The following is an 11,847-nucleotide window of genomic DNA, read 5'->3' as shown; positions in this document are numbered from 1 at the left end:
TATGGGTGGGGTGCAGATGGTGTCCGAATTCGTGTTTGTGGAAAGGGAGGGGTTAAACGTCTGGAGACGGTTAAGGAGATTTGGAAGGATGTAGCTGGTGTCAGAGATTGCACGGTTAGGAGAGTAGGGGTATGAGGCATGAGAAGGTTCCAGTGATATGAAGAGGTGTAGCTGGTGTCAGAGGTGAAGGAGGTGGGGGTAGGGTTGTAGGAGGTGGAGAAGGTTACACAGATATGGAGAGGTACAGCTGGTGTGAGACATGATGGAGGTGGGAGGGAAGAGATGGAGGGGTTGGAGAAGGCTGCAGAGATATGGAGGTGTGTAGTTCTTGTCAGAGGTCATAGTGGTGGGAGCGGAGGGGGTGTAGGGGCTGGCGAAGGTTACAGAGATATGGATTGGTGTAGGTGGGGTCAGAGGTCATGGAGTTAGGAGGGTAGGGGATAAAGCAGCAGAGGGCTATACAGATATAAAGATGTGCAGCTTCTGTGAGATGTCATAGAGGTTGGTGGAGTTCGGTGTAGTGGCTGGACAGTGTTTCAGTGATATGGGGAGTGTAGACGGGATAAGACGTCACAGAAGGGAGGGGTAGGGTGTAGGAGCTGGAGAAGGTTTCAGAGATATGGAGAGGTGTAGCTTGTGTTAGAGATCATAGAGGCTGAAATGGTGGGGTGGAGGGGATGGAGATGTTTGAAGAGATGTGGAGGTTTCAGAGTTCATCGAGGTGAGAGGGAGGGCAAGAGGAACTGTCGAGGGTTACAGAGATATGAAAAGGTGTGGCTGGTGTTCGAGATCATAGAAGTGCGAGTGGAGGGGTGTAGGGTCTTGAGTGTGTTGCAGACATATTGAGGGATTAAACTGGCATCAGAGGCCATGGAACTAGGAGGGCGGGGTTGAGGGCCTGGTGAAGTTACAGAGATATGCAGAGAGGCAGCTGGTGTTGGAGGTCATAGTGTTGGTCGTGGAGAGATGTAGTGGCTAGAGACGGTTATAGAATTATGGAGGGGTGTAGCTGATGTCAGATGTCATAGAGGTGAGAGGGGTCCAGAGCTGTAGAAGGTTACAGAGATATGGAAAGGTATAGCCGGTGGGTGAGCATTTAAAAAAGGTGGATTACAGGTATTTGGGCTGGAGAGGGTTAAACAGATAAGAAGGGTTTAGCTGGGGTCAGAAGTCATAGAGGTTAGTGGGCTGTATGGGGAGGGATTGTAGATTGTAGAATGGCGTTTGGATACTAATGATGCGTTGCTGACACACATTGAGTATGTATTGTGAGAGTTTCCGTGGATGACGACATGTGCTGCAGGAGTCCATCACATTTTTAACACCTTCCTTGAGGAACAGGTCCAAGTTGCAGAATGACAGATCTGATGTGGCAAACCAGAAGTCATCAGCACATATGACCATAAGTCATAAATCCTTTCCCAAAGAATTCTTTCAAAAATCTTGCTGACCACAGATGCAAGACTTACTGGCCTGCAATTGCCAGTGATCTCCCGATTAGACTTCTTGAAAAGAGGAATCATACTCGTTCATCCCCTCCACTACAATTTTGCAGTGCAATTCCTGTGAAGAGTGGTGAAGCAAATATCTTCGCAAGCGGCTTTGTAGCCTCCTTTCTCGCCTCCCGGATTATCCTGGGATGAATCTGATCTGGCCCGGGGGTGGTGGGGGAGTGGGGGGGGGGGGTTTGGGGGTGGTTAGTGGGGGGGGGGGGGTGGGGAAGGTTTCACCGATGTTAACGTTTGCCAACATTTCCGGCACATCAACTTTGTTAGTCTTGAACTGTTCAAGCCTGTTTCCCACCCCTCAAATTCTCATTCACCACAAATTCCCCTTCCTTATTAAAAACCAAAGCGAAAAACTCATTAGGGCTTCCCCTCTCTCCACGAGAAATTTCCCTACGTCATCCTTGACAAGTCCTACCTTCTGCCTGATCATTCTCGTATAAGTTGTGTTATACCATTGCTTCCTCCATCTTACATAAGCTGCTATCTTCCTCTTGACTAGAAACTGTATTATCGTCATCCAAGGCCCCTTAATCGTACCCCTTCTTGCCTGACTCAAGGAAACAAAAATCGTAAAATCGCTATTGACGTTCTGGATTGCAATGCAAAAGACATAACTGGTGATGGTTTACTCTGAGGACAGATGATGGTTTACTCTGAGGACACATGAACACAGGAGTTGCAAAGGAGTACCATGACGGAGTTGAACCCCGATTGATGGCATGATGAGGAACACTGGCACATGGCTCTAAGAAAGATTTTGGCTTTCAGAAATGTCTTCAAGGAGAATAATCTAAAGTTCATGTTCCAAAAATCGGCAATGTACTTTGTCATTCGTGAAAGGAACTGTATTTTTGTTCCATCGAAGCACTCAAGACATCAAATAACGATTTAGATGAGCACTTAAAACATTAGAAAACACAAGGCCAAGTTGGAAGTTGGGTTTAGTCTTGCGATCCTTGATGAAAGGCATTCATCTCATGGGCGGAAGGGACTGTCCCATTTCTGTTAAAGGTCAGTGACTCAAGCATTTTGCAACTGAAAGAAAAGTCAAAAGCATTGTCAATAACAACGTTGCCAGCATTGTACGGACATTCTTTGATGCTCTATTTGTTGGGATTCAGCCCTCTCATTGATGATTCCTGGGTTTGATTCCCAGTCAGGGAATGAGGATTGATTGCCAGAGGAAAAAACTCTGAAAAACGAACATGACTTCCTGACATGAAAAACATCAAATGAAGCAGCTCTATCAGACTCCGTAAAAGTTTCAAATCAGAGATGAAAGTAAATGGAGATCATGCTGAAATGCATTGCCTTGGCATATCCGACACAGTATAACAATAACAAAAAATACTCCTTTTTGAAAATGACATGTTATTTGCAGAGTTAACTTCATGCATGCAGAAAGTTTGATTCTCTTCTCGGAGAGCCGAGGAGCAGAGAACCTAATATCAGAATGAGGATTACACATTAAAGACAGAGATGAGAAAGAATTTGTGAGCAAACTACTGAGGATGTTGGAATGAGTCCTGAAAGCAAAAGAAAATGTTGGAAATCACAACGGATTATGACACCCAGCATGGAGAGAAAGCAAGCGACTGTTTTCAGTCTTGGTGATCCTTCATCAGAGCTGATGTGAAGTCTGGAGGTGACAGTATTTGTACAAAAGCGCGAAGAGGAGGTCGTCTGCTGCCGGAGAAAGAATGCTAATACTGTTTATTAAGTGATTGGAATGTGAGAATGGAAGAACACTGGTGTCATTATGAACCCACTGCCATATCGATTCCTTCCCCTTCTTTTAGTTTATCTTCTGCAGTGTCTCTGACCATGACCTCTCCCCTCCCTCCAGTCCAGTGTCTGTTCTTTCCAGATGGCAGTTAGACACACCATTGTTCGAAACTTCTGATATTCCGGTGGCATTCTGTACATGGGCTGTCAGGTCACTGTCATTAAGTATATGCAAGGCTGAGATCGACAAATCTTGAAACGGTAAAGACATGAACGCTTATGAAGAAAGGCAAGACGACAGTTCTGGATTGTCACGAGCTCTTTAGGTCTTTCCTGGCTACCGTGTAACCCTCAAGTGCCCTAACTGAGCCTTCACATCTCATCCTAACATAAGGACAGAGATGAGGAGATTGGTGGCTGTGTGGAATCCTCTGCCCCAGAGGGCAATGGAGGCCCAGTCTCTGGATTCATTTAAGAAAGAGTTGGATAGAGCTCTCAAAGATAGTGGAATCAAGGGTTATGGAGATAACGCAGGAAGAGGATACTGATGAGGAATGATCAGCCATCATCATATTGCAGGGCGGTGCAGGCTCGAAGGGCTGAATGGCCTACTCCTACTCCTATTGCCAATTGTGTATTGTCTATTGTCTATTGATTTAATTTTAGAAGCAGAAATAGACCATTCATCCCAAGTCTGTTTCCGTCTGTGGGTGAAAATGAGGTTAAATTCATCGAGGGGGAGTGAGTACAAATTTGCCATATGACAATTCAGTCCCATTCATTGAGCAGATTCTGATTAAAACGTGACAGGGGACTTATCATTGTGATGAGCATTTGGAACGTCAGATTGCATAAGGGTAGGAAATAAAGGATGATATGCCTTTTCCCGTTCTGTAAACCTCGAAGACTCAATCATTTTGGAGGAAAATCTTAACTTCAGTGAAACAAATCTCAAAGGCTGCGTCAGGACAAACGATGCAATGTTCCTTGTTGACATCCCTGGTTGTGCAATGCTTGGTATTCGGCGCTTGTGGCTTTGTAGCCCGAGTTCAATTTCTGGTCATAAAAAAAGGACTCCTTTATTGCTGACATGCAGTTGATATGGAGGAAGTCAAAAATCACATAATACCAGAGTATAGTCCAACAGATTTATTTGGATGCAATAGCTTTTAGAACGCTGCTCCTTCATCAGGTAGTTGTCAGGAAACTTTATCAGCCAACTGGTGGTTGAATTTGGATGTCACTAAAAGGATTCGCAGAGGCAGAAACCCACATCATCATCAGAGTTATTCAGCTGTAAATTTGTATTTCTAAGGCACAAAAGGTCAACACATATAAAATTGGATGACAATCGTTCAGCGGTTGTTCTACCTCGAGAACATGCAAAAAACTTGAGGGCTGTTGACACACCCGTGCATGGCACTCCTGCAGTAATCACTGCTACTCTCATTATTAGGAAATTCTGCTCATATCGCCGTGGCCCGCATTCGATTCACAGTCAGGGAATGGCGAGTTTAGGAGTTTAGGGTGGGATACACAGACTTTTGCTAAGAGAACAGAATGGGGTTTGGTTTAAAGTACATTGTTAGGAGAACAGCGAGGGGATGAGTTCACAGTATGTGGAGGTTGGGTTTTCAGACAGGTGCTAGGAGTAGAGTGAGATTATGTGCAGGGACATTTCCTTCGAGAACACACTGAGGATGTATTCACAGATTTCAATGGATTATATTCTTGACAGTATGGAAGCAGGCCCTTCGCCCCAACAAGTCCACTCCAATCCTCCGAACTGTAATCCACCTCGACCTGCTTCCCTCTGACTAGACCTGCTTCCCTCTGATTAATGCACCAAACACCATGTACAATTTAGCATGGCCAATCCACCCTAACCTACAAATCTTTGCATTGTGGGAGGAATCCGGAGAAAACCCAGGCAGGCACAGGACAATGCACAAACTCCACACAGACAGTCGCCAGAGGCTGCAATTGAACCAAGGTCCCTGATGTTATGAGGCAGCAGAGCTAACCACTGCACCACCGTGCTTTTTTTTTAATATTAAATTTCAAAGTATTTGTACCAAAGAACGAGTAACATAGAGGCAAATGATGACATGTAACCCTCAGGTAGCCAGGGCAACAAGGCCATCAACGGTGGATATCAATAATCCAGCGGAGAACATTTTGCGGACAGACACAAAAGGAAAGCCAGTCTCATCAGTCCGCTTCATTGAAAGACATAGGTAGTGGTAACAAACTTCAATATCCTAGCGTGAAATTAGACTCAATTGAAGAGAGAGTAAGAGGGAACGGTTTGAAAACCCCCTTACGGCTTTTTGTTGTTAGGTCAATAATCGGGAAACAAAAACAAAATATCCCTTTCAGAATCCGACAGGTGTCACACTATGTGTGGACTGACAAATTTTGAGAGCTGCAAAACTCAACATTTTCGGGATTCACTTGCAACAGAGCTCTTGTAAACAAACTTGTATTCTGTTTTGGCGAGTGATTTTCAGAAAAAAACAAATAGTACAATTGACGAGGGATATAAACTGTTCAAGCATCCCTACAGAGTGGAAAAAGGCCACTTGATCCAAAAAGTCCATACTATGCTCAGCCCTTTTCACGTACCTAATTACTCAACATTTACTCAACATTTACCCTTAATAATGCCCATAACAGACCCGCAGTGGCCAGGAGAACGGAAAGGGTCTTGGACTGTGCTGCATTGGAGTTGATTTTCAACATGCCTCACCAAACGTATTGAATTCCATGACGATGTGACAAAACACATGAATGAAGGTAGAGCAGTAGATGTGGTGCACATGGTTTTCAACAAGGCTTTTGGCGCATTCTGCCACGTGAGATGCATTCAGAATGTAAGCAGTCATGGGATGCAAGGAAATTTTGCTATCTGCGGGCAGAATTGCTGGGTACAGAGACGACAGAGGGTGATAATGAAACCTAATACTCACGGTGTTCTGGAAGGATCTACTGTGGGACCTGCAGACTTTGCGATTTTTATGAAAGATTTGGATGAGGAAGTGGAAGTTTGCGTTAGACGGTTTGCCAATGAAAAGAAGCTTGCTGGCACAGTGGATAGTGTTGGTGACGGTTGTAATGTGACATTGACAGGATGTAGTACTGAACTGCGAATTTGGAGATGGAGTTCAACCGGGAAAATTTTTAAAAAGTGAACCATTATAAAAGAGTGAATTCGAATACAGAATGCTGTTTTAAAGGCTGTTACTTTGGCAGTGTGGAGGAACCGAGGGATCTTGGGGTCCACGTCCACAGCTCCTTTCATGTTGTTAACCAAGGTGATCGGGTTTTTCAGAGAGCATATGGTGTATTGGCTTTCATTAGGGGAAGATTGTGTATAAGAGCTGCGAAATGATGCTGCAGCTCTTCAAAGCCCTGGTGAGACCATGCTTCGACGATTGCGTTCAGTTCTGCTTGCATCATTATAGGAAGTATGTGGAAGCTTCAGAGAGGGTGAGGAAGAGATTTGCCAGCATGAGAACTGGACTGGAAGGCAAACCTTCTGAAGAAAGTGTATGGGGTCAAAGGCTTTCATCACTGGAGCGTGGATGGATGAGAGGTGACTTGATAGAGGTATACAGGATGATGAGAGACCTATATAGAGTGGATAGTCAGACACTTTTTCCCAGGCCAGAAATGGCTATTACGACCGGGCATAAATTTAAATTGATTGGAGGAACATTGCAGAAGATGCCAGAAGTATGTTGTTTGGAGAGGAAGTGTTTGGTGCGTGGAATGCAACGGCAGTGGTGGCAGTCGAGACAGATACATTCGGGACATTTCAGCGGCTCTTGTTTAGGTACATGGAAGATAATAAAATAAAGCGGATGTAGGTTAGTTTGATCTGAGATGAGGATAAAAGATCGGCACAACATTAAGGACTGAGGCGCTTGTACTTTGCGGTACTGTTCTACATTCCATGTAACCACACCGCTACCGTCCGCATTTTTAACGACGACAGGTCACCGCGCAGGCTATAGATGCACAGTGCGATCCCACAGGGCATTTCTTTCCTGCTGCATAATTTGTTTAAACTCCACGTCATATCCAAATTAGGCTGTGGATTAATTGGGACATTTGTTTAAAGGATATCACCTACTATCTTTAAGGTTTTTTTTGCAGCTGTAACGTTCTAGAAGGAAGTGATTGGAATTAGGCTGTGATAGGATATTGCACACAGTCGTTCTCTTCCCCAAACCCTCGAGCAGCTGCTGTCTACACTTCAGAGTTCAGCTATCAAGACACATTTTATTCCTCGATCGCTCTCTCATTCCAACTCACACTCTTTCTTTTTGTCTATATCTTTCGTGTTTTGCAACCCATTTGACCAACAAACAATAATCTTCTGCTGTCAAATATTTCCATCCCATCCCACGTCAAACAACGACGAATCGCATTGCTGTATGTGAAAGGTTTTGTTGTTTCAATAACTAATAATAGACAACTGGAGAGGGTTCAAAAGAGGGAGCAGAGAAAGAGAAAGAGAGACAGAGAGAGAGATCCCCTCCAGACACTCACCGAATTGAAATCGGCAACCTGTGTTTAACTTATCCAATCATCAAATTCAATCATCCTGGCCGATACACATCACACAAATCATCTGACATTGCAACAAATCTTTTGAGAGATTTCCTTATAGAGGTTAAAATGTCCTCCTCGGGGCGTCCTGTGTGTGAGACAGTCACTGGAGATTGATGTATTTGTGTCAAATCCCAAGCCCGCGTTGATAGGTGTAAAAATTCTTTTTAAAATGCATGGACCACAATCAATCATGAGTCTGTTAAAATAAGGCTCCGAAACCCAGGATCCCACAGAGGAGATTAAACCTTGGGATACATAAACACACAACTCACATGGGACCCCAGGTGGTGCAGCCTGTTGACAAGGCCTCAAGCTTCAGGACATTTCTCCCCCTGTGAAAATTATTCTTGCCACAGCTTTCCTCGTTCTTTTTATTTTGAATGTTGGCGTTGCAGCTTCCCCAACAAACGTTGCTCTGGATGAAGGAGAGAAAAGATTAGTGGAAAAGTGACCGAGAGCATGTTGAAGGAAAATTACACAGCAAGATCCCTGGTTAAAATTCACCCACCTATTCATCAACAATGTATTGCATAACATCACAACACAATTGACATATAAACATTACATAAGTAAACAATTAAGATGAAGCTTGAAATATCTACAATCACTTAGTACAGAGAGAGGGAGACCAGAGTTTGAGGTAAAGTTGACTTCAGATTTATTCCAAGTGAAATGATGTTGACTCCATGACTGCAATCTCAGACACTTTGTCCTGTCTGTCCGTCTGTTCTCTGTGGAGGCCTCTGTGCTAATGTGATGTTAATTTCCAGGACAGGAGAATTTTTGGAACCCTCTGGCCATGGAGGTGTTCCCAAGACACGGAATTTACCCGGGGTGGACAACGGTAGAAATCACACAACACCATGTAATAGTTCAACAGATTTGTCTGGAAGTACTAGCTTTCAGAGTGCTGCTCGTTCACGAGATAACTCTTGATCAGGATGACAAGATATCGATTTTATAACAAAAGATTACAGTGTCATGCAACTGAAATGATTTATTTAACAAACCTAGATCGCTGATAAGTCTTCCATCGTTTAGAATAGATTGCAGGCTTCTGTTCAATAATATCTAAATCCCAAAACTATTAAGTCACATTCTCGAGACAACCTAATGTTATATAAAATCGTTGACATCTCAGCTCAGACATACATTAAAGGTGAAAGGTTAGTGCCTGTATGTCACCCAACCTAGACGAAGAAAGGTTCTATATCCAAAGTAAGAATTTATCATATCTTATATGGATTGACTGCCTGCATTGATTGTCTCTCGGTTCGATGCTTTTCAGCAAAATGTGACGTGTCTGCAAATATTATTCTGCACATGAACATTCAACCAATAGACTAAGATGTGTGCGTGTCTGCATGAGAGAGAGAGTAAGTGTGAGCATGTGAGTGTGTGAATTTGAGTTACGTTAGAGAGTGTATGTTTGCATGCGTGCATGTTTTTCAGAGCGTATGCGAGAGTATCACACTGTTAACTCGTCCAGGAAAACGTGCGTTGTGTGAGTGTAGCGGTTGTATTGTGTTTCAGACAGAGACCGTGTGTATGAGAGAGGTTTTGTGTGAATGTGTGAGGGCATGAGAGTGCGTGTGATTTTGTGCTTGTGCCTGTGTGTGTCACAAAGTATATAGTGTCGTCGTCTCAGGAATAAACAGTGAAGGAAAGGATGAAAGAAAGAAAGAAAGGAAGAAAGGAAGAATGGACGAATGAAAGAAAGAAAGAACGGAATAAAGAAAGAAATGACAAAACAAAGAAAAAATTACGTAAGAAAGAATCAAAGAGAGAAAGAACGAACGAAAGAAAGAAGTTTAGAAAGAAAGACAGAAAGAAAAAGAAAGAAAAAAGAAAAATAAAAATAATCAAAAAATTAAGAAAGAAAGAAAGAAAGCAAGAAAGAGAGAAAGGAAAGTAATAAAGGAAGTCAGAAAGAAAGGAAGGAAGGAAGGAAAGAAGAAAGAAAAGAAGAAAAAAGTGAAGGAAGAAAGAAATAATGAAAGGGAGAAGAAAGAGAAGGAATGAAATAAGGGAAGAAACAGAGAAAGAAGGAGTAAGTAAGAAAGAAAGAAAGAAAGAAAGGAAGAGCGAAAGAAATAATGAAAGAACTTATAACCATCAGGTAGACAGGGTAACACGGTCATCAACGATGGTTATCTATAATCCATTGGATATAATCTTGTCGACAGACAGATGCAAAAGGAAAGCCAGTGTCGTAACTATGCTTTTTGGAAAAGCAAAATCATTGGTGACAATCTTCAAACTCTTAGGGTGGAATCAGAATTGATGGAAGAGAGAGTGAAAAGGGAACAGTTTTTAAACCTCCGAATAGCGTTTTGCTGTTTGGGCAGTGTCGGGAAAGACAAGCAGAACATCCTTGTTAGAATTCAGCAGGTCTGTCACTATGTGTGGACGACAAATTTCGGGATCTTCAAAATTCAAAACTTCTGGGGTAACTACATGTGCAACAGAGCTCTTTCAGCCAAACTTGTCTTATGTTTTTGTAAATGATTTTCGAAGAACACATAGTACAATTGCCAAGGTATACAAATTATTATAGAATCCCTGCAGTGTGGATACAGGCTACTTCATCCAACAAGTATTCACTGACCGGCCAAAGATTAATTCCCACAGCTCATTTCACATACATAATTACTCGACACTTATCCCTGACTCATGCCCATAACTTACACATCGCTGAACACAGGACAATTTAGCATGGCCCATTCACCAACCTGAAAGTCATTGGTTCGTGGGAAGAATCTGAAGCGCAGACATGAAACCAAGCAGACAAGGGGAGAAAGTACAAAGCCCACACAGAAGTTGAAAGCAGACCCGGTTTTCTGGCACTGTAACGCAGTCGTGCTAACAACTGAACCAGCATAGCAAAGATGTACCTATCTCTGATCCGGCATTGTGTAATTAAACGGAGTAAATGAGTCGTGTTGTAGGGAGGAAAAAAAGGACCCGACGTAAAACGGTGATATCAAGGAATTTAAAGTTACACTGAAGTATGATGATGACCATTCCAAACACAAACAACAATCCCAAACTGAAACAAAGCCAAATGCACCGGTATGAGAGAGAACTGACGATAATTATATAAACTGACTGAAATGTCCACTGCAAATCAGCAGTTAAAAATATGCTAATTAATCACTTAAAGTAATCCAGTAAAGGACAAGCCATCGAAAACTATTGTACGAAACTCCATTGCCCGACTGACAGTTCTCCTATGAATTTAACTGCTGTCTATTCCTTGAAGACTTTCGATCACTGCTGCATGGTGTAATCTACCAGCCTAGTGTTGTGTCTGTGGCAAATGTCATATTAAGACAGTGTCACGGCAAGTTCAAATATGCTGTGGAAATTCTGGGAGGCGGGAGACTGCATGCTCAGGCTGCAAGGCTTGATGTCGTCTGGACACATCTCCCTGGGCAGGGTCTGCACACTAGTAGTCATATATTGCTGATCGCTGATCTAAACCCATGAAGAAGAGAGGGAGCGTTTTAGCTGAGTATGGAATCGTTAGAATGAGGGAAGGTCCCACAGCCTGGTTTAAAATGGGAGTAAAGCAAAAGACAGAAAATGTCAGACTGGATTGCCTAACGTAGGACCTGGCTAAGATCCTTGGAATCCATTGGATGGGATGGGATTTCTGTGTACTTGGATGTTTTTCGACAAAATCAACAAAGTTTGCATGGTGTCATTAATGGAAAGTAATGCGTGACAAATCGAATACGGTTCTTTGAAAAATTAACAAGCATGTTAGAACAAGGAGAGCCAATAGGTGTTTTTTTTCTACCTGGACATCAACAAGGCCATTGAAAGGTGTTGTACAGGAGGCTACTGAGTGAGATAAAGGTCCATGGTATTCGAAGCAAACTGCAAACATGATAGAATTTCAGCTATCCGGCACAAAGCAGAGTCTCGCGATAGCAGTGTCCTTCTCAGGACGGCAGCCAGTGAAAAGTGATGTTCGGCATGGCTCAGGGTTGGA

The sequence above is a fragment of the Chiloscyllium punctatum genome, chromosome 35, assembly GCF_047496795.1.
Source record: "Chiloscyllium punctatum isolate Juve2018m chromosome 35, sChiPun1.3, whole genome shotgun sequence".
Taxonomy (NCBI): Eukaryota; Metazoa; Chordata; class Chondrichthyes; order Orectolobiformes; family Hemiscylliidae; genus Chiloscyllium; species Chiloscyllium punctatum.
The sequence above is the reverse complement of the archived record's forward strand: the minus strand, read 5'-3'. Positions refer to the sequence as shown.